Genomic DNA, 19,869 nt, shown 5'->3' with positions numbered 1-19,869 from the left:
CATTCATCTCAAGGGATTTCACCAAATTTGACACTGAGTAACTCTGAAATCAGGAACCTCGCAGGGACTTTCTGAAGACTGTCAACAATAAAAATTGCCTCTAAAAGGTAACTGCATACTTCTGTATTGTGTAATACTCAAACTTATTTACTCAAATATATGGCACACATAGTATGCTTATTATGTTTGCCACTAAATGTCACACACGCACAAGAATGGGGCGATCTTTTAAATCTCAGTTTCTAATTCTTTTGAAAAGGCTTGTCTTTTGGATTTTTTAAAAATAAAACCAAAATTAAAAGTAGTTTTAAAAAAATATACTGGGGTCCAACTGCAAAAAGTGGGTTCATCGTGAAAACCATGAGAGCTGGATGTCCACACAGCTATCAGACACCACGATAACACTGCCATGAACAGTTTCAACAATTCCTTAACTCTTAACACACCCTTGAGTTCCCATGATTTCATGGTGGACCTATTTGCCTCTGACACTGAGCACCCCATTGTATGCACCAACATATTACCCATCATCTTCCAAGCTCATCACTGACAGGCAACACACCTTCTACCTTCAATTAAGGGTTCCCACTGGAATGTGGTGACATAATATTGGCGTGCTCATTTGATTCTGCACTAGAAGCAACAAGCTCTCCTCAACAAAAAAAATCCAAGGTCTCTCCTTTCATGACTTGGAAGACATGAGCCTTTGCTCATAGGGTAAGGCTGGGCCCTGTGGTTAACAGCTGCAGAGATTCTATCCAAGAAGGGTAGGCTGAAGCCATGAGACTGGATGCAAAAGGGATGGATGCTGCCGTGAAAGGCAGACCAGGGAAAAACAAAGAAAAGGAAGTGTTTCTGGCCAAGTGTCTGGGAACCTGCTTGGCCTGAGTCTCCCTGCTAAAGTGCTGTTTATTTAAGAACCACTTAACCTGACAGCAGTTTGCAAACTAGCTGGAGGAGCTCATATGACTGACTAAACAGAAAAAGCCCACATTCTGAAGGACCAATGCCTATAGTGTCTATTACTTTTCAGAGCAGGACAATCCAAAAGTGGGAGCCTCAAGAGAAGTGTTAGTCATGTGCTCCAGTCCCCATATTTGTCCTGGAGAAAGGTTGTTTGCACAATGTGCCCTTTCCCCATAATGCTGCTCCCTAAGGTTCCCCTTTATGAGCTCTAAGAGTACACAACCAGGCAAATATAGCCCCACCTTGCATGGACTATCACCAGTTATGGTCTCCCTGTGTGGAATTTATACATCTGTGGTGGGGTGCTGAGACTGAGAGCTGAGATACCACGAATAAGCGTAGCACATGATGTTTTGTGGTGGGAGGAGTCGATGTGGGGAAAGCCATTTCCCCTCCTTCCACTGAACTTAATGAGAAGGGAATTTCTTGAGCCAGGTCTGGAGCCAGTGTAAAGTTACACCATTAATGGGAGTATGGGTGTGGCCTGGAGGACTGCATAATATGACATAATTGTGCTCCTTCGCTGCTGCTCTGTCCTGCCCATGGCTTCACCCCATTTTGGTCATTCTGAGAGCAAGTTCACAGGCAGATAGGCCAGTGAAATGATCTGCCAGTATACATTGAGTTCCACTAGCATAGTAGGGCTTCTGCCATATGCTAAAGCCCCTCAGCCAGCATTACTCAACGATAGGATTGCTCAGTTAGTCCCAATTTCTGCTAGGGGATTTACTTCCAATGAAGTGTGCACTGCATTGTGGGATAAAATCAAAGGAATCAAACACCTTCCTACAAGGAAAGTCTGGTTTTCTAAACCAACAAACTCAAGGGGGAGGGGGAAAGGGTGGGATAATAAGAGTTCCATAAAATATGAGTGGGAACGCAACACAAAGACAAATGTTTCTCACACTCTTGTAATGCCAGAACTTGGAACACCCCTGAAGATGATTGACAGTAGGTTCAAGACTGACCAATTTATGTACTGTCTGAAGAAGTATCTTATGGAACCCTGAGGTATGAACTTTTACCTCAGGTGACTTTTTTGAAGGACTGGAGAAATTCAGAAAGAATAAATCAGAAGCCATTAGCTAAGGCAGCTAAATGAAACCTCCATGGTCACAGGCAGTAACTCTCCTAAAGCCAGATGCTGCAGACAAACTTTCCCCTTATTAATTTTCAGAGGCATTTGATGAAGAGAGCTGATAGAAACAGAAAGCTGAACTTGCAAGACCTTGACTTTATCTAGCAAAAACATTTGCATCTTTATTTTCACTTTTGCTGAGATCAAGCTTACAATTTTTTTAAAAAAGAAAGTCCAGGTAAGGAAAGAAGTTTGTAAACACTGCTTTGACCAAAGGTCTTGTTTCCAGGAATTCTCTAGATACTTTGCAGAGTAACTCAATAACATTTACTGAATAGGTTGGACACTGCTGACTGGAAAAGTAAAATCATATCTCTTTCCTCATTTGAAATATGTCTAAATAAATCTCAGGTTAGTCTTAATTAACTACACTTAAGTAGAGCAAAATTCTCATCTTTAAAGTTAAATTGTATCTGATTGTTCAAAGAACAATCTTAGAACATATAATACATCCAACTGATTTATACTCCTAGCTAAAATTGTATGATAGTAGCAGTTTTATCTTGAAACCCTTTCCTCACAGTCCTCAACAGTGAATCCACCTTTTTCACTCCTGCCACATACTGGGAGCATTTTTGTTGAGCTGTGCTCCATGACTCCAAAATCTCTTTTCTGGTCAGGAACCACCAGCTCATAGCCCAAATGTGAAGTTAGGATTTTTTGCCCCAATTCAAATCACTTTACACTTGCAGTTTTAATGTCCATTCAGCTAGTTTGGATATACCCTTTTAGATCTCACAATCCCTTGTTATACCACACTGAAAAATTTGGTTTCCTCAGCAAATTTGGCCACCATACTGCTCACTCCAAACTCCAAGTCTTATGAGCAAATTGCAAAGCACAGGAGCCAATATCAATCCCATTGTTTTATCATTGTTATTGATATGTATATAAACACACACACCATACAGTACAACCTAACCAGGGATGACTATAAACAAATATTCTCAGTTGATGCAAAATCACAATAGAGAGACACAACAATATATAAAACATTCACATATTCTTACATACAGCATGCCATATTTTAGGTGTTGGTATAGCTACAATGTTCTGAAGGCTATTTGTAGCAGTGTAAGAAATGAACTCTCCTCACACAGGATGGAAATGTTCCGACATTTTCGATCTCTTGGAAACATTCCAATTATGCACTATTTCCCCCACTATCTCAATGTTCCATACATTTTTATGCCATAGGGAAATATGTAATCCTTGCAATGTCTTCCACTTTTGTGCAAATAGATATCCTGGCTGCTGCCAACAACCACAGTTTTGTTCTTGTTGTGTCTGATCATCCCATACACTGAAAAGTGAAAGTTGTCGAGTTATTTGAACAGGAGTCCTACAAACAGCAGAAATTCCCAGATACACCTCAGACCAAATGTTCTGTACAAGAGGACACTCCCACCATAAACAGAAAAACAACAAGCCTTATGCTTGCACAGCCACACCAACAACATGATGTAATTTGTGAAGTTGTATATGAAAGATGAAACAACATGCAACAACATCTTTAGATGTTCAACAAACATTCCTGCATATAAGCCAATATAGTTCATAGGTCCATAATTTCTTCCACTTAGTTTCTGATATAACCATCCCCATATCCATGTCCCATAGTGTCTTAGTCCTATAAGGGATCTAGTAGACAGATCTAACAATTTCCTGTATATTGCAGATACAAGCCCTTTCCGTAAAACACCCTGAGTTTTCAGCCCAAGGTTTCAAATTTAGTAAGATTATTATTAGGTGTTGCTAGTAGGTGCATAAGTTGAAGTGTTTAAAACCATTGTGAGAACTTCTTTTTTTCCTACTCTCTGCTTCCTTTTCCTTAGCCAATTACTGATCCATAAGAGGACCTTATCCTTATATCCCATGACAGCCAATCTTACTCAGGAATCCTTGGTGAGGGAATTTATCAAAACTTGGTGAAAGTCTAAGTACATAGTTCACTCCTCACGATAAGCTACTGAACTTCAAATCTAACTTACAAGTTCTCACGAACTGGAGATGCACTACTCTAAATCATCTAGCCTTTATCCACATGCATTTTAAGCAAGAACGTGCCCATGACCTTAAATTTACCAGTCTCATTTTCATCTAATTCTGTTGCCTTTTGCTTAGGAGGTTCAGAGCCAGACAAAAGCCACAGTGCCACCCAGTGGATAGGACACTATGTGAGATTAGCATTCACCCCCACCAAGCCACACTCAAAACTTCCGATTAGTGAATCAAGAAGTCCAACCCACTATTTTGTTTTCAAGTGGCTAGGAATTATGCAGGAAGCATTCTTTCTGTTGCTTCACTCTATAGTTTTTTGTAGTCACTGATCATACAACCAACCTGTTGAGCCCAAAGATCATGACGTCTGATACAGTATTGCTAGGAGCAGAGTGTGTGGACAATCCCACAGTGAGTACATGTTCTCATATCAGTTGTGGCCACAGTGAAGGCTGCAGCATTGTCATCTATTTAGAAGAAGCAGGATATGCTCCTTTACTCACTGTGGTATCAAAGTCCAATATATCAATAACAAATCTAACAGCACTTTTTATGCCTCTCAGTTCAAAGGTCTACCTCATTATAACAGCTAGCATTATAGCAGATAGCAAGCCAGGTCACACCTCAGATTCGGTACACAGGGTGTGAAACTTCCCTTTCTTACACTTCCAACAATCCTCATTTGGAGTAAAGAGGGATTTTCAGAAACAACCAGGAATATCTCTTTTTCTTCAGTATCTAGATAAATACTTAATCCAGGAAGTTGCATAGGGTCGTAAAACTGTTATTATCTAGTTTTCATTGCTACTGATGTCACCTACATTACCAGAATGTGAAACTTAAATTAAGTCGGATCTAGGACTTCAGTAAGAACGTGCAAGACTCCACGGTAATACTACACCTATCCACGGATGTTGAGCAGAAAAGTTTCCATTGTGGCAAATGTCCCACTCCTGTATTTTTTTCAGTGAAACATTTTCCATTTCTAAAACTGCATTGTTTCATAACATTACAAATATAGTTAATGGATATAGTACCAGTCAAATGAGGCACATTCAAAGGGGTAATTAACTTTCTTTTCCAAGTGACGACCCCTAGGAAAAATGTGCGTGTGTTTTGTTTCCAGACTTCCTGCCAGCAGAGTTCAGCTCACAAGATGTTTCTGCTGAAGGGGGGGGGAGAGAATTTTGCTAATTCCCCCTTCCCCAAGCTAGGACCCTCCAGACCAGTTTGGGAGATGGCACTGGGGGTTGTGCAGGGAAGGGAGTGAATTGGAAAAAACCCTTCCCCCACCCTGCCACCCCACAAGAGCCTCTGTAGGATCCCAGAAGGGCAACCCAGCAAATAAAGATGCATAGCTCTTTGAATGTGCTAAGATTAGTATGTTAGCAGCTCTCAGTGTTTAACTTTTTCCTTAAAACTTAAACAATGTAAGTATATACACTATTGAGTTGCTGTATCTTAAACATATTTGTTTAGTAAAAAATATTTAAATATTCTAATAAAAATAATTTCCAAGTACATCCTTGCATTAGTTTTAATTCATTTGAACCTCATTTCTGGCAGCAATCCTATGCACACTTAGCCTGGCAATGTGCCCCCTTGAATACTAGGGGACCTATTTCTGAGCAAATATACACAAGATTGCACTGCTAAGTGTCCTTCAGTTATATTTTTCCTAATCAAAACATTACAGTTCAAATACTTTTAGCTACTGGTAAAATCTGCTGAGATGTTTGTAGGCATGTAAATCAACATAGCACACATTTAGTAAACAAAACTTTAAAAAGAAGTCAAATACACATTCTAAATCAATCAATTTAGCACATCTGAAAATTATCCAAAAAACTGTCTACATTTTTTTAAACCCACATCACAGTGCATGGCTTTCATTTTGTCAATCAGGCAGGAATCTGAATTTATGGAGTCAGATGGGATTTCTAATCTACCCTTATTTCATATACTGAAGCTAGAACTTCTGTGCCCAAAGATTCCTAATAAACTAGCCAATACAATAGGATGAATGTAAGGTTTAGGATCATCCAAGCTCTATCGCAAGGCTAACAGTAATGTAAAATCCGAATAATATCAAGTACCTATTGTAAAGCACTGCAATGGCTAACTGTGCATTTTAACTTAAGCAGGAAATGGGAAGGTAGGTTTCAGGAAAACAGTATGAAAGAAAGGGACTAACCACAATTTTGTGGATGGGGGGCAGGATGTGTACAGAGCTCAGTTGTCCAGGGTTCAGTATTGACTCACAGGAAGAACAGCTAATAATGACTGAAACAACATGGAATGTACCTGGAGGCCTCTCTTCTTAGAACTGCACCTGCCGCACCTTATTTTACATGTGGACATGGAACTCTTCCCCTGAATTCCAGTCAGAAGTGAAGCCATAATTTTCGTTAGCATGAAAGCGGCCATAGACTTGGAAGATAAAGGGCAGCAGACACTGGGGGGGGGGGGGAGTGTTTCATAAGAAACTTTTGAAACCGGTTCTGCCAGCATGTCAGATTCTCCACATTTCTCCAGCGCTAAGAAGATGGGATCAGGATCAAAGACCAAAATTTGCCAGTGAGCCAAAGGATTCTATGTTGCTTAGTTATTTGCTTCAGTGGGATATGTATCGTGATGAAGAGTGGAATCCTTTGGCTTCAATGTTCCCCAGAATATTTGCAAATAGAGGCAAAGATTTTCAAAAAGAAAACTTTGGGACTCTCATTCAAAGACAGCCCTGTCTGTAAGGGGACCAGAAGTGTTCAGTCACTGCCTGCCAGCCACCTGAGGACTGTAACAGGGGCAAAATCAGGCAGACACTCAACAGGTAGCTGCAGCCCTTCCCCAGCAGGTGTACCTTTTCTTAAAATATATTTATAAATTGTTTATAAGCTTTGCATTGTAGACAATTTTTTTTAAAAGAATGAATTACTATACATAAAAAGGTAAAGGTACGCCTGACTGTTAGGTCCAGTTGCGGACGACTCTGGGGTTGCGGCGCCATAATAATAAAAAAAGTTAGGTTAATATTACATGAATAAAATAGTACAGTCGTGTAATGTTAACCTAACATTTTTTAATTTATTCTTGTATTAATTTCATTATATTAGCATGTGATCTATTCCATTCTATCTCAGGTTCTCTTTTCATATACCTCTTTGAAACACTTGTTACATTCGCAGTTTACATTCCTAGAGGCATATCCAAGGGCCAAACTAGATGAGATGGCAAGAGATCCATGATTAGATCTCCAAGGTGGGGTTTTTTCTAATTCTTTTTTAAAACATTATAAACAGCCATGGGAGGGATTAAGTGTAACTACATATCTCCATTTGGTTGCAGGGGTGCCGTGCTACTTTCCTGCCTTCCACCCTATGCAGTTACCCTATGCTAATTTTATAATAACCACTCTGCAAGTCCCTGCCTGAATTGTGAATACCATAAGGCAGTTAAGACATATTAAGAAACAATTCATCTACTGATCCTTCCAATTATATACTCTTAATACCTTCCTGTTCAAATGCAGCTTCGAATGTCTACGCAATCGTGGCCACAACTAATACTTCCCCCCTCCTATCCCTTAAAACTCACACCATTTCAGAAGCCTTCAGAAAGGACAAATAAACAACATATACGTATTTGCTTTTCCAACCTAGATTACACTAGCCTCTTTGGGCTACAGGGTTTCAGTTCCCAGCTTGACCTTTATTGCAATGAGGCGGACAAATTGAAAAGCCATCAAGGACTTTACTTGTTGTTTTTTGCTAAAAACTAAGTGTTTCCAGAGCCAGTCTAGCAGCTTTCACCAGTTCTGAAATTCACCACAAACATCGAGCTAATGTTTATCAAATCCCTGCCAGAACTGGATGGAACCAACGCCACAGATGAAGGGCATGAGAAGCTGGTTTGCTGTGGACCTTCAGTCCGGCCTTTGCTGCTGCTTCTTAGAGGCACAGCAGGGCTCACAGATCTCTTACTTTACGTTTTCTATGGGGTACAATCTGAACTCAGTTTATAAACCAGCCACCACAGTCCTCTTAATGGAAATGGTGTAGTCTCCAGACAGGAAGAACCAAGGGTCCCCAAGCCCCTCACTGAACAACAAAAAAGCCAATTGTCTTTTCTGCCTGCAGCTCCCAATTCCAGACTCCATTCTGGCTGGCAGGAAACGTTCCCAACTCTTTTGGCTGGCCTACTAGGACAAACGGGGCACTGCCCCACCAGCCTTCATACATGCAGAAGCAACATGTGTCTTATTTAGTTTTAGCTACTGGTGATGTCAATCATCTTTTGAGTATCTTAAATGCCTGTTTTTACCTGTTTATCAATATTTTTCATGTTTTGTTTTATACTTTTGCAATTTGCTTAGAGGTTCTCTTACATTCATGAGATACATAAATTTTGTGAAATAAAGAAACTGCTCTCGGCCAGATCCCACCAGCCTGCCCTGCCTGCCTTCATACTTACAACCAGCCCAGGGGGTGGCACAATGCTTGCCAGCTCCCTCCTGATTAATCTCAGCATTACCCTTGAGGAACTCAACTAGAAAGAGTCGGGGGGGGGGGGGGATCAGAACTAGCTGTTTCTGCCTGCCCACTGACTCTGCCTTCACCTTTTGTTGGCCCCTCTGCCTCCCCACTGCCAGTCCCAAGAGGCACCAGCCAACACTGCTTTTAAAGACATGTTTGGAATGACTGGGGAGGAGAACCTCACTATAACCGTTTAGCTAAACCTCCCCTTTAGCAGGCAGGGCTCAGGGCCCTGCTACAATCACCCCCTCCATCAGCCAGACATCCACCTCTTGCACTCTAAATCCATCCTGAATTCATACTTCACTAACTTGTGTTACGATGTAAATTACTACAGTGTGCATGTAACCAGGAAGGAAGATGGTTGTATACCACACTGCCAAAGGAAGCTGAGAATTGCATCACTCCCTGGCTTCCCCAGCTCTCTGGCACAGAGTGAGAAGGTGCAGTAACTTTCTCATCCACGTCCCCATGTGGCAGCCGGGCAGATATTGGCATGTTGCCGCTTTGTAAAATGGTCGCCATGTTCGTCTGCAGGGCCCTTTCATCTTAAGCATTTAAAGAAATTCCTTTTTCTTTGATGATTATGGCCAGTTTTACTTTTCCATGCTTGCACAGTAGCAGCAGACAGACCTTTCCAGAGGCTTGTTTAGAGTCTCAAACAAATATTTGCACTGGAATTCAAACCAAATATTTCCACTGATCCTTTACTGGGCCAGTGTGAGGGAACAGGAGGGGAGGGGAGAGGAGAAAGGCTGATAAGTGGTGTGGGTTCATGGACTTATTGTAAGCGCAGGGAGACCCTTTGCTGGTACAAGGTTTTTTTGAAGCAGATGCTTTTATCAGTGGGTTGTGATCTGTGACCATGGGGGCTTAAACCTTGATTATATTCCTAAGACACTGCTGCCCAACCAAGAATAAATGCCTTTGTGGAATTTTTAGAATCCTTTTCATGTCACCTTTAAGCGCCACCCATGACACTACATCCACTGAGCTCTTCCTGACCTTTTGAGATACACTGAGCAGATTAGCAACCCACCCAGGATTACACCCCCGCAGAGACCGCTTGATTGCTGGAAAGTTACGCAGCATACCGGTTCTGCTTATCCATCTGTATACTTATCCATCTGTATACGACGCCTCATGCACATTCCTTCCTTTTAGTTAGCTCTGATCCCTTGCATCTAAATCCATCCCGTGAGAAGAGAATGCCATTGCTCCTTTCCCGGCAGGCTGTCAAAATCTGCAGATTTCAATCTCTCTGCTACTTCGGAAGCAGCCAGCCAGATTAGATCTAACTTTACCCTTAAGAGCAGTGTGCAAGCTTTCCAGGACACAACCAGCTTGATCAGAGTTATTGGCAAGGAGCAGCGGAAACTCCAGTCCAGCCCCCCCCTTACTATTCCCACCTCAGCCAAGGATGACAGATGGCATCACTGTTCTCCTTTGCTATGGTACACCAAGTCAAACCAGCACCACAATGAAAATCTTTTTTGTTTTTGTCAAATGCTACGGGCACCACTGAAGAGATCTTTGTGCAGAAATGATAACTGCATTTCCAAACATCCCTGAACAAGAACCTTTAAAAAAAAGAAAGAAGTCTGATGGGATTGTTGCTGATTTCACTGGAAGATTTGAATGGTCTTCAATTTTATACTCCCTACTTCTCAGGGGGATGCCAAATAGTCCGGCTTTGGAGCTAGATTTCTCCATTTCCCTGTGGAATGAGCTTCACATGGGACAATTTCAGCTTTTGATATGCATCCCTAAACAATATCAGCAGAATGGAGAAGCCCCAGATTACATTTTTCTTTTTAGCAACCAAAATACTGAGGAAACTTACAGAAATGTACAACCTATTGAAACACTAAAGAGCATCTTATCCTTTTATTTGGAAGGAATTGTAGTCCACATCACATTTAACTAGAAGGCCTTGCAATATGTGCTTTGGCTCACTAAGTTGAAGCATCTGGATAATTTTACACCGTCTACATAAGACGCCTCAGTCACCCTGGCACTAAGCTTGTGGCACACTATGGTCTGGATTATGCAAGAAGTGTGTGGGTGAGCATTCCTGCCTTAAGGCAGGAAGGTGAACTGCAAGATGCTCTGGTACCTGTTAACCATAAGATCCTGTCTCAAACAAGTGATCCATAATAATTATTTTGCAGAGGCTGAGAGCTGCAACTACCCTTAAATTAGAAAGCAGAAAAATTCTTAGTTGAGGTGAAAGTTGCATCTGTCAGACCAGTCTATGAACATTACCCCATAACAACATGACTTCAAAGGCACAACAGACATGGAATGTGACATTTTCCAGGGGACTCCTCTAGATCCAGTATATTCAAAGGGATCTCTCTTTTTAAAAACCAACTCTGCAAAATCTCACTTTGGTACTTTGCCCTTTTAGCTCTGTTAGCAAACTGCAGCTTTTACTGCTGTGTGAACTGTGATCTACTATGACCTACAAGAAACAAGTTCCATGTATATGTGACATATGTACAAAATCAAGGATGGCGCTGTTTGAATGCATCATCTCAAATCTACCTCTTCAGTTGCATAACAATGGAGAAAATTATGAATGGCACAAAGGTGTTCTCAAGAAGCAGGTCACCAGAACTCCGATGCTACCCCTTTGGGCCCTTGGACAAGTCTAGCTTATTTTTAATAATCACTGAACTTCATTGCCACAACTTCTAAAAGGCTTTGTTAGAATGTTCTCAACTATTTGTATATTGTTCAACACTATACTTGCAGTCAGCAGTTTTATACAATCTGTGCCCAGTACAAGTCTGCAGATCCTCATTTTTTACATAGCGGGGGCACTTCTGGGCCTAGGATCTCCAGTTTGGGTTGGGGAGTGCAATGGCCCTGAACAATTCTATCAATAAACAAGTATATTCAAAATACTGTATTAGGATTAAGCAGTGCTAAATCCAAGTTCACTAGCTTAACTTGTTTGCGATCTGGTTGTCAGTCCGTTTAACACATCTATCATCCCATACCTGCCAGGGAAAGATAATAACACTAGATCTCACTATCAAGATCACCCATTTTATCATGAAATAATTTGGCTCTTAAATTCTCATGCACAACAAATGCCTCCCTAATTAAAAGCAAACACAACACACCTTCCGCTTTACCTATTACTGTTGGAGACAAGCTGTGCAATTGTCAGGTCTCCACAGTGCGTTGTGAACAACCTACGTCTGTGTGTGTTTGAGTGTGTGTGTGTTGGAGATTGTGGATGTTTCTGTGCAAAGCAGCGTAGTAATGGGAGCATGCTCACGCTTGCAGACTGGTAATGCACTGGGTGTGACTGTTGATTCAATGAGGCTTGTCTGCTAGGCTCTTTTAATGGCACAGCTGGTATTTTTGTGAGGCAGCTGCTTGCAAAAGCCAAATGAGCTCATCAGGAGTCACCCAAAGACTCTGTGTGAAGAACGGATCCCCAGAGCGGTCTCACAGTGGAGGCCCATTCCCATCTGCAGAGGACGAACACTAGGAATAAAGGAAGGGAAGCATCCAATTCATAACTGCGCAGCTGGGCAAGAAAGGCAAATTGTATGATCAATACAATACTAAGAGACTAAGGATCTGCCCCACCTCCCACATCCTACACTTGAGGGCAGGATTACAACAGTCACACCAGGGATTACCTCCAACCTCAGAGATTGTCTTTATTATCCATCATATTATTATTGCCCATTAATCATCTCTTCCTCCTTGCACTGTTCTGGCTCATCTCTGGGCTAAACATATACTATATGCTTGTGTGTTGCAACAGAGAGAGAGAGAGAGAGAGAGAGAGAGAGAGAGAGAGAGAGAGAATATATCACAGGTTTCAGGATCTCTCTTTTCAGATGTATGTCCATTTCTAGTGCTTACGACGGCAGCTGATTTCCACTGTACAGGGCATGGATGAAAGTCCAGATAGCTCAGTGCCCTTTACTGTAACTTCCAGCCCTGGCCACAATCACTCTTCAGCAGACACCTTTCACTTCTTGCCTGTTACTTCTTTGTGACTTTGCAAAGAACCAAGGAATTAAAAGAAAATGAAGGCTCGTGTTTTGCATTCCCCCCCCACCCAATGACCTGTTCTTGTTAGTCTTGTCATGTTTTATTATTTATGTTTGTACGTAGAAATTATAATAATTGCTTTGTGAAGGTTTTTCACTGCTTCTGTAACAGATAATTAATAAAAATCCAAAATAAAATACGGTAATGGTCAATAATAGGATGGCCCACTATTTCTCAGTTTACGACGGCATAAGCAACAGCACACAGCTCAGGCCGTGCAGTACCAAACGAGAGTTGTGGGGGAAGGGGCCCCCCAAGGATCAAATCACATTATTGCATAAGAAGTTCTGAAACACAGCACTGCCTAAGGTGGTTTCATAGAGCTCATTATTCCATTCTGAGTCCTCAGTACCCACGAGTGAGGGAGGGAAGGGAATGGGGTGAGGAGCGGATAAGGAGCTGAATAGAAAAGTATGATGGAGCAGAGAGTTTGAAATTAAAGGGCAGCAGAGGCCAAAATGTCATTCCTGCAGCTGTAGCAGCCGCCGCCACCAGCCTGTCTGGAATTCCAGTGCCAGCTCCCCTACACACACACACTTACATATGCACAAGCACACACACACACATACTCCTACTAGCTAGCTGCATCGGGAGTTATTGTTTGTGCCAAGTTAACATTTCTGAATCCAGTTCATTCTTGGAGATTCGGTGCTCGTATTGTGTTTGCCTATGCAAATCACAATGTGGAAGAGGAAAAGGGTTTATAAACCATATAATGGAAGGGGTTCCGTACTGCATTTGTACATGAAAGCCAATTGCATCGCATTGAGAGCTGAATCTACAACCTGGGAAGGAGAAAGAAGATCTGTGTCTCTTGAGAAGTCCAGGGACTTTCATGGGCTGCTCACTGAGAGAGAGAAAAGACATTTAACTAGGAGGTTCTACATTGTCAAGCACACCTTTGTTAACCTAGGTGTTCTCCTTTGTATGCAAGAAGGACCTTGCAAGGAAATGCAACACAGCTATTAATGTAAGAGCACAAGGGCCTGCTAGATCAGGGCCAAAGCCAATCTGGTTCAGCATCACAGTGGCCAACCAGATGCCTAGGGGAAGCCTGAAAGCAGAACCTGAGCACAACCACATCCTCATGACTTCAAGCAACTGGAATTCAGGGGCATGCTGCCTCCAACAGTGGACAATGTGGCTAGTAGCCACTGGTAGCCTTATCCTTCATGAATTTCTCTCTCTCCTAAAGCCATCCAAGTTGGTAGCCATCATTGCTTCCTGTGAGAACGAATTCCAGAGTTATCTATGAGTGTGGGAAGAAGTACTTTTGGGGGTCTGTCCCGAATCTTCCAACATACGGCTTCACTGGAGGTCCATGAGTTGTGGTATTATGAGAGAACAGGAAAAGCTTCCTCTGGCCACGTTCTCCACAAGATGCGTAATTTACTTGCCTTTTATCAAAACTGAAAAGCTCCTTATGTTGTAGCCTTTCCTCATGGGGGAGTTACTCTGTTTTCTTTACCATTCTGGTTGCCCCTTTTGGAATGCTTTTCCAGCTCTACAATATCCTTTCCGAGGTGAGGCAAAGAGGCAAGTACACAGTATTCCAAAGGCAGGCGCACCATAGATTTGTATAATGGCAGTTTTATTTTCAGTTCTTTTCCTAATGATCCCCATCATGGGATTTATATTTTCCACAACTGCCACACATGGGATCGACATCTTCACTGAGCAGTCCACTACCTGCCTAAGTTCTCATTCCTGATCGTCAACTCCAGTTCAGACCCCATGAGCATATATGTAAAATTATTATTATTATTATTATTATTATTATTACCCCCTTGTGCATCATTTTACACCTGTTTACAGTGAGTTCCATTGGCCATTTTACTGCCCATTCCACCAAGGGTTCATCCACACTTCTGCTTGCCCCATGCTTTCTAGGCATGGGTCCAAACGGCCTTTCATTTATCCCATTGCTTTCCCCAGAAAAACCCACTACTATCACAAACATCAATCTGCTGACGTCAATCAATGGGCATTTGCTCTGATTCAGTGGTAAACAGCAGGTTTTCCCAGGGGAAAGTAGTGGGACAAGCGGAAAAGTGTGGACAACCCCTAATTTAGGAGACATCCCTTTGGAGCTCTTCACAGTAACTTTTTACTTTAACCATCCTCAACTATTTGGAATCAGTAACATCTCTTATTGTTTATTGGCTGCTATATGTATTACTAGCATATCACTTGCTCTTCAACTGGTGGGTCGGGACCCACTAGTGCGTTGCTACCTGAACCAAGGTGGGTTGCAACAGGAACATGACCACTATGCAAATACCGTATTTTTTGCTCTATAAGACTCACTTTTTCCTTCCTAAAAAGTAAGGGGAAATGTGTGTATGTCTTATGGAGCGAATGCAGGCTGCGCAGCTATCCCAGAAGCCAGAACAGCAAGAGGGTTCTGTTCTGGCTTCTGAGATTCAGAATATTTTTTTTCTTGTTTTCCTCCTCCAAAAACTAGGTGTGTCTTGTGGTCTGGTGCGCCTTATAGAGCGAAAAATACGGTATATGGTAAAAGATCAAGAAATAGGTCCCCAAATGAAAATTTGGGTTAAAAGTGGGTCCTGGGTCTGAAAAGGTTGACTATACATATATTATATTCTAGTCATTTGGGAAGGAATCCCATAGCAAGATGAGCAGGTGAGGATCCAGTGGATATCCGGCTGTGCAAGGAAGTTCTGAACATAGCCAGGCTACACCAGCTTAACTTCCTCATCCTCAGCTATATCTCCCCAATCTCATCTCAGCCAGGGCCCAGTGGAGTTTATTCTGGCATATGCTCTGAAAAAGGGGTGCTCTGGGGGCAGGACATGGGCAGAACCATAAAGGGGAAAGGTAGGCTGGATCCTAAGCCTGTTCAGATTGGTCACATGACCTGGTAATGTGATGTACCTGGTAAAGCTATAAAGGGTGCTGTAATTCAAGCACTATTTTAAAGGCTCGTTTTGCCTCTGCCAGCCTTAGGCCACCTCATTCAGCAGTAGCCCCACTTCTGAACCATTTCAATCTGATGTCACTGTACTCTGTCTTCCCTTACACCAGCATGCTTTATAGCAGCTTCATATGTATTGGATTGCTCTCTTATGGGCATGTGACTTGGTTAGTTCACTCGGGATCTGAATATTATGTTTTCTATTCACATCCGAACCCAATACCCTTGCCGCTGCACCATGTTACATCAAAATAGCCTACTGCCATTTACCACCATTGCAAATGTAGCTGTTGCGAAACAAAGGCAAATTATGGTTTATCAGTCAACATGGCCAAGCACATAATGACATCCTCTGTCATTACCCTTCTCAGGCTGGGTTATCAGGGACAAGTTCTGCCCTGTTTCAACAAGAAAACCCAATGATGTGGGCAGAAGTTTTTTAACGTTATTGTGAACAACCAAGGCAACCACATCTCTCCAGGAATGTGCAAAAGGAGCCTGGGGTACTTTGAATTTTCAGTGCTTGACATAAACCTGATTGAAGCTGTACCGTGTGGCAGAATGCCTCTGTGGCTGTGTGACAGTTTGCACAGTGCATGTCAACACCACAAGCTGGGAAAGGCCTTCCCTGCTGGAGACACATCCACTAAACATGAATTTACTGGCTCCTTATCTGTTACAACAGCATATCTGTGAAAAGGCAAGTGTAAAGTAGGCCTGGGCCACAGGTTGCAATAATACCAGTGAAACAAGAATTTTGGGTTGCCTCTTTCTCTTTGGATAATAATAACCAATTCCTATGACTAAACATACTGGATGGAAGCTTGAAGTTAAGAGCCAAGCTATAAATGTCCAAGAATGCCCTGCCAGTTGAGAATTCACATTATGTTAGCTTTAGGCACACAGGAAGGTGCTTTAAATGGGAGAGCATTTAAACAAATTATCCCCTTATCTGCAACCTGAAATGACATGGCCCAAATAATGATGTACCGTGTGATATTTCAGCATGCATACTTTTCCTTTGAGCCTTTGAAGCAGGATTTAATTCCACATGCATGTGTTTACATTCATTGCATTACTTCCCTCCAAGTTTTAGCATTCTCAGTGCATTTATGCAGCTCAAAAACCTCCAAGGTTGAAATTCACACACTGAGGTCGTACATGATGTTAGTGGGTTGGTTGACAATCAACACATTTTAAAACAACTGCACCTAAAAGCAGGACCTCTCAGTCCCGTAGACCACAAGCGGTTAAAAAAAACCATGGCGGGTTTTCTGGCTACTTTCTCACATTTTAAAATAAAGTTTTGTTGCAACCCTGAGATAACCGGTTGAGATAATATTTTAAACTATTTTTAGAATTTTTTTTATCATTGCTGCCTCAGCCAAACATGGTTGCTTTAGGAGGAAGGGCAGAGTATAAAGGGGGCAATAACGATAACAATGGCAATGCAGGAAGAGAAGCCCACAAGAACAGAACCTAAAGGAAAAATCTGCATACTACTAACCCTATGTATCCCTATGTACCCTGTGTTCCCTATGTATAGGTCCTCAAAAATGTCCCAATACTGAGAGGTCGTCCCCCCACTTTTACTATGCAACAGGGGTTGGGAACCTGCAGCCCTCCATATCCATGTTGGACTCCAGCTCCCATCATCTCTCACCATCAAGCCACGCTGGTGACAACTGGTGGGAGTTGTGGCCCTATATATGCTGCTGGGCTACAGGTTCCCCACCTGCTACTACACAATCATGCTTTAAAATTTCTGAAAAGCCAGATTTAAATAATTTACAATGGGAGTTGCCCAACCTAAGCAAGCAGACACACACCCACACCCCACAGAGGGAGGAGGGGCAGGAGGAAAGCAAGGCAGGAGTCAGGTGAGGGGTGAGACTACAGGCCAGTGTGTTTTAGGGAAACCATTATATGCACATGTCTGCACTGATCTCCTGACATAACAACATTCCTGAACAGCAGGAGATGGAGAGCTACAGTTTTCGCTCTAATAGCCCCTGGGGTCACTGGCCAGCCTCGAATTCCCTCCTATTCCAAAGCCATTCACATTATCTTCAGGTTCACACACGGCCATCAGGTTTCCCCTGGAGGGGGGGCACGAACAGTTTAAGCCTCAAACCGAATTATTTCCCATTTGCGGTTAAAAACTCACCACTCCCGGTGGCTGAGGGCACATACACACCATTAGGCCACATTATTTCTGGCGAATTGCTCCAAAATTCCTCAGATTCTCCAGTCCCGCCTTTCCAGTCCACTATTCCACCCAAGAGAATTCGCTTGGAGGGGTCGGAAAATTCACCTCAGTTGTGCAACCGAAGAGTAACTAAAAGCGAATTAAACGGCAATCTTTCCCTATCTGCTTTCCTGAAAGTAAACCGTCGGAGCTCAACGGGTCTTACTTCTGAGCCAGGCACGTATGGGATGGAAAACTATAGTGCCTCAAGGGACCTTAAGGAAAGGGAAAAAGCAAACATCCGCGATTTCCTTCTGTGGTACTTTAGGGAGGAGGATGCATACGGACTCGCCTAACTCAAAAGGCGCATCAAGAAAGGCGCAACTGCGCCCGCGCGCGCGTTTCCCGGGCTCAGCAGGATCCCAAGAGCCGTCTACAGAATTCCCGGGTGTGGGTGAGAGAGAAATAACTCTTATTTACAAGACGGCCGTGCGAGAGCAGCAAAAGTAGGTCCACGCCTCCCTTAACAACTCGGGAAGCGCGCGATTATATGTAGCAGCACAAACCAATTTCCGCGTGGGCGGGCAAAGCTTTTTAGAGGATAAGCGATTCCGAATAATCCCTGGGGAGGTGGGAACCCCGACGGCAGGGAGGCACCTGCGCCCGGATGAGCACACCAGTCCGGGGACGGGGCCGTGTCCAGGGAGAGGGCGAGCGAGAGACAAGGGGCTGAAGGAGAGTCGCCAAATCCCAGTCCGGAGCATGCACACGATCCTTAATCCTGTCTCCGGTGCAAAAGAGAGACTCGAGAACTCCCGTCCCATAGGGGTTTGGATCCAGAGCCATTTAATGCAGGCAGCGATTCCCCCCCCCCAAAAAAAAAAAATCCTCCCAAGAGTTTAGCCGCCCGATATTTTTAAAAAAAAAAAAACCAACCAAAAAAACTGACCCGGGTTCCGTAAAGCCGTGCAAGCCGCTCCGGCGCTCAGCAGTTCGAGAGCCACGCGACGAAAGACTCCGCTGAGATTAGAGCTGGCTAGGCAGGAAGCTCCCCGCCGAAGGAGGCTTTTAGGGAAAGAAGGGGGAAAGAAAGAGCGGGCGGGTCACCAACGCTCCGGGTAGGTGGAGACTCCGGAGCCGCAAGGAGGGGCCGCGGTCGGAGGAAGCGAAGCGGCTCTTCCCTCTTCCTAGTAATTATTAACCCAGAGCTACCTGGGCCGCCGCCGCCACGCGCAGTTTCTCCTCTCCCGGGGAGGGCGCGCCACTAGGCCGGGCGGAGCAAGTCGGAGTTGCTGAGCTATAGCTCGGGGCAATGGCACCGCCCCGAAACTCCCGCCTGCCTTGCCCTCCCCGTGCCAGATTTAGGACAAGGTGGTGGAGGGGGGAGACGCTCCCCTGGCCTGACCCTGCCGGTATCGGACTTGGAGGCACCTGCTAACGATCGCCTCCATATGGAACGCCACACCAAAAAAGGGAGACAAAGGTGATGTTTTTATATTGGGCCAAGCTTCCGTTAGTATAACAGTAGTGCAGAAACTGCCGGGATGTAGTAAACTAGCCGTAACGAACCATATATCAAACGTTATAATTTGTGGATTGAATCCAGACTACGAATTTTTAACCATTATATGAGTTAATTGGCTTACCAATTACAGGACGCCTGTGTTGTCAACAACTGTTTTGTGAGTTACCACAGCTAATTGCATGATTGCACTCTTCTGCATTTGCTTTCACTCTAAACTCATGGTGTATAATTACCCCCTTCAAACCATGTTGTACACATGTAACATTTCATGTATCTGGTTCAATGGATGGGAGTCTTTGAAAACATATGCTGTAATAAATTTCTTAGCCTTTTAGGTGGCTAGGGGAAAAAACCTTGTTTTTGCTGCAAGAGACTTTGTCCGATGAACAATTGTCCATAAAAGCTGGTTCTAGAAGAAATTTGTCAGACTTCACCTGTGCTACAAGATACGTTGCTGTCAATAATAATGTGCTTGACCTTATGTCTGATCTGTATGTTATGGTTCTA

The sequence above is a fragment of the Podarcis tiliguerta genome, assembly GCF_965153285.1.
Source record: "Podarcis tiliguerta genome assembly, chromosome: 1".
NCBI classification, from domain to species: domain Eukaryota; kingdom Metazoa; phylum Chordata; class Lepidosauria; order Squamata; family Lacertidae; genus Podarcis; species Podarcis tiliguerta.
This window is presented reverse-complemented; position numbering follows the sequence as displayed.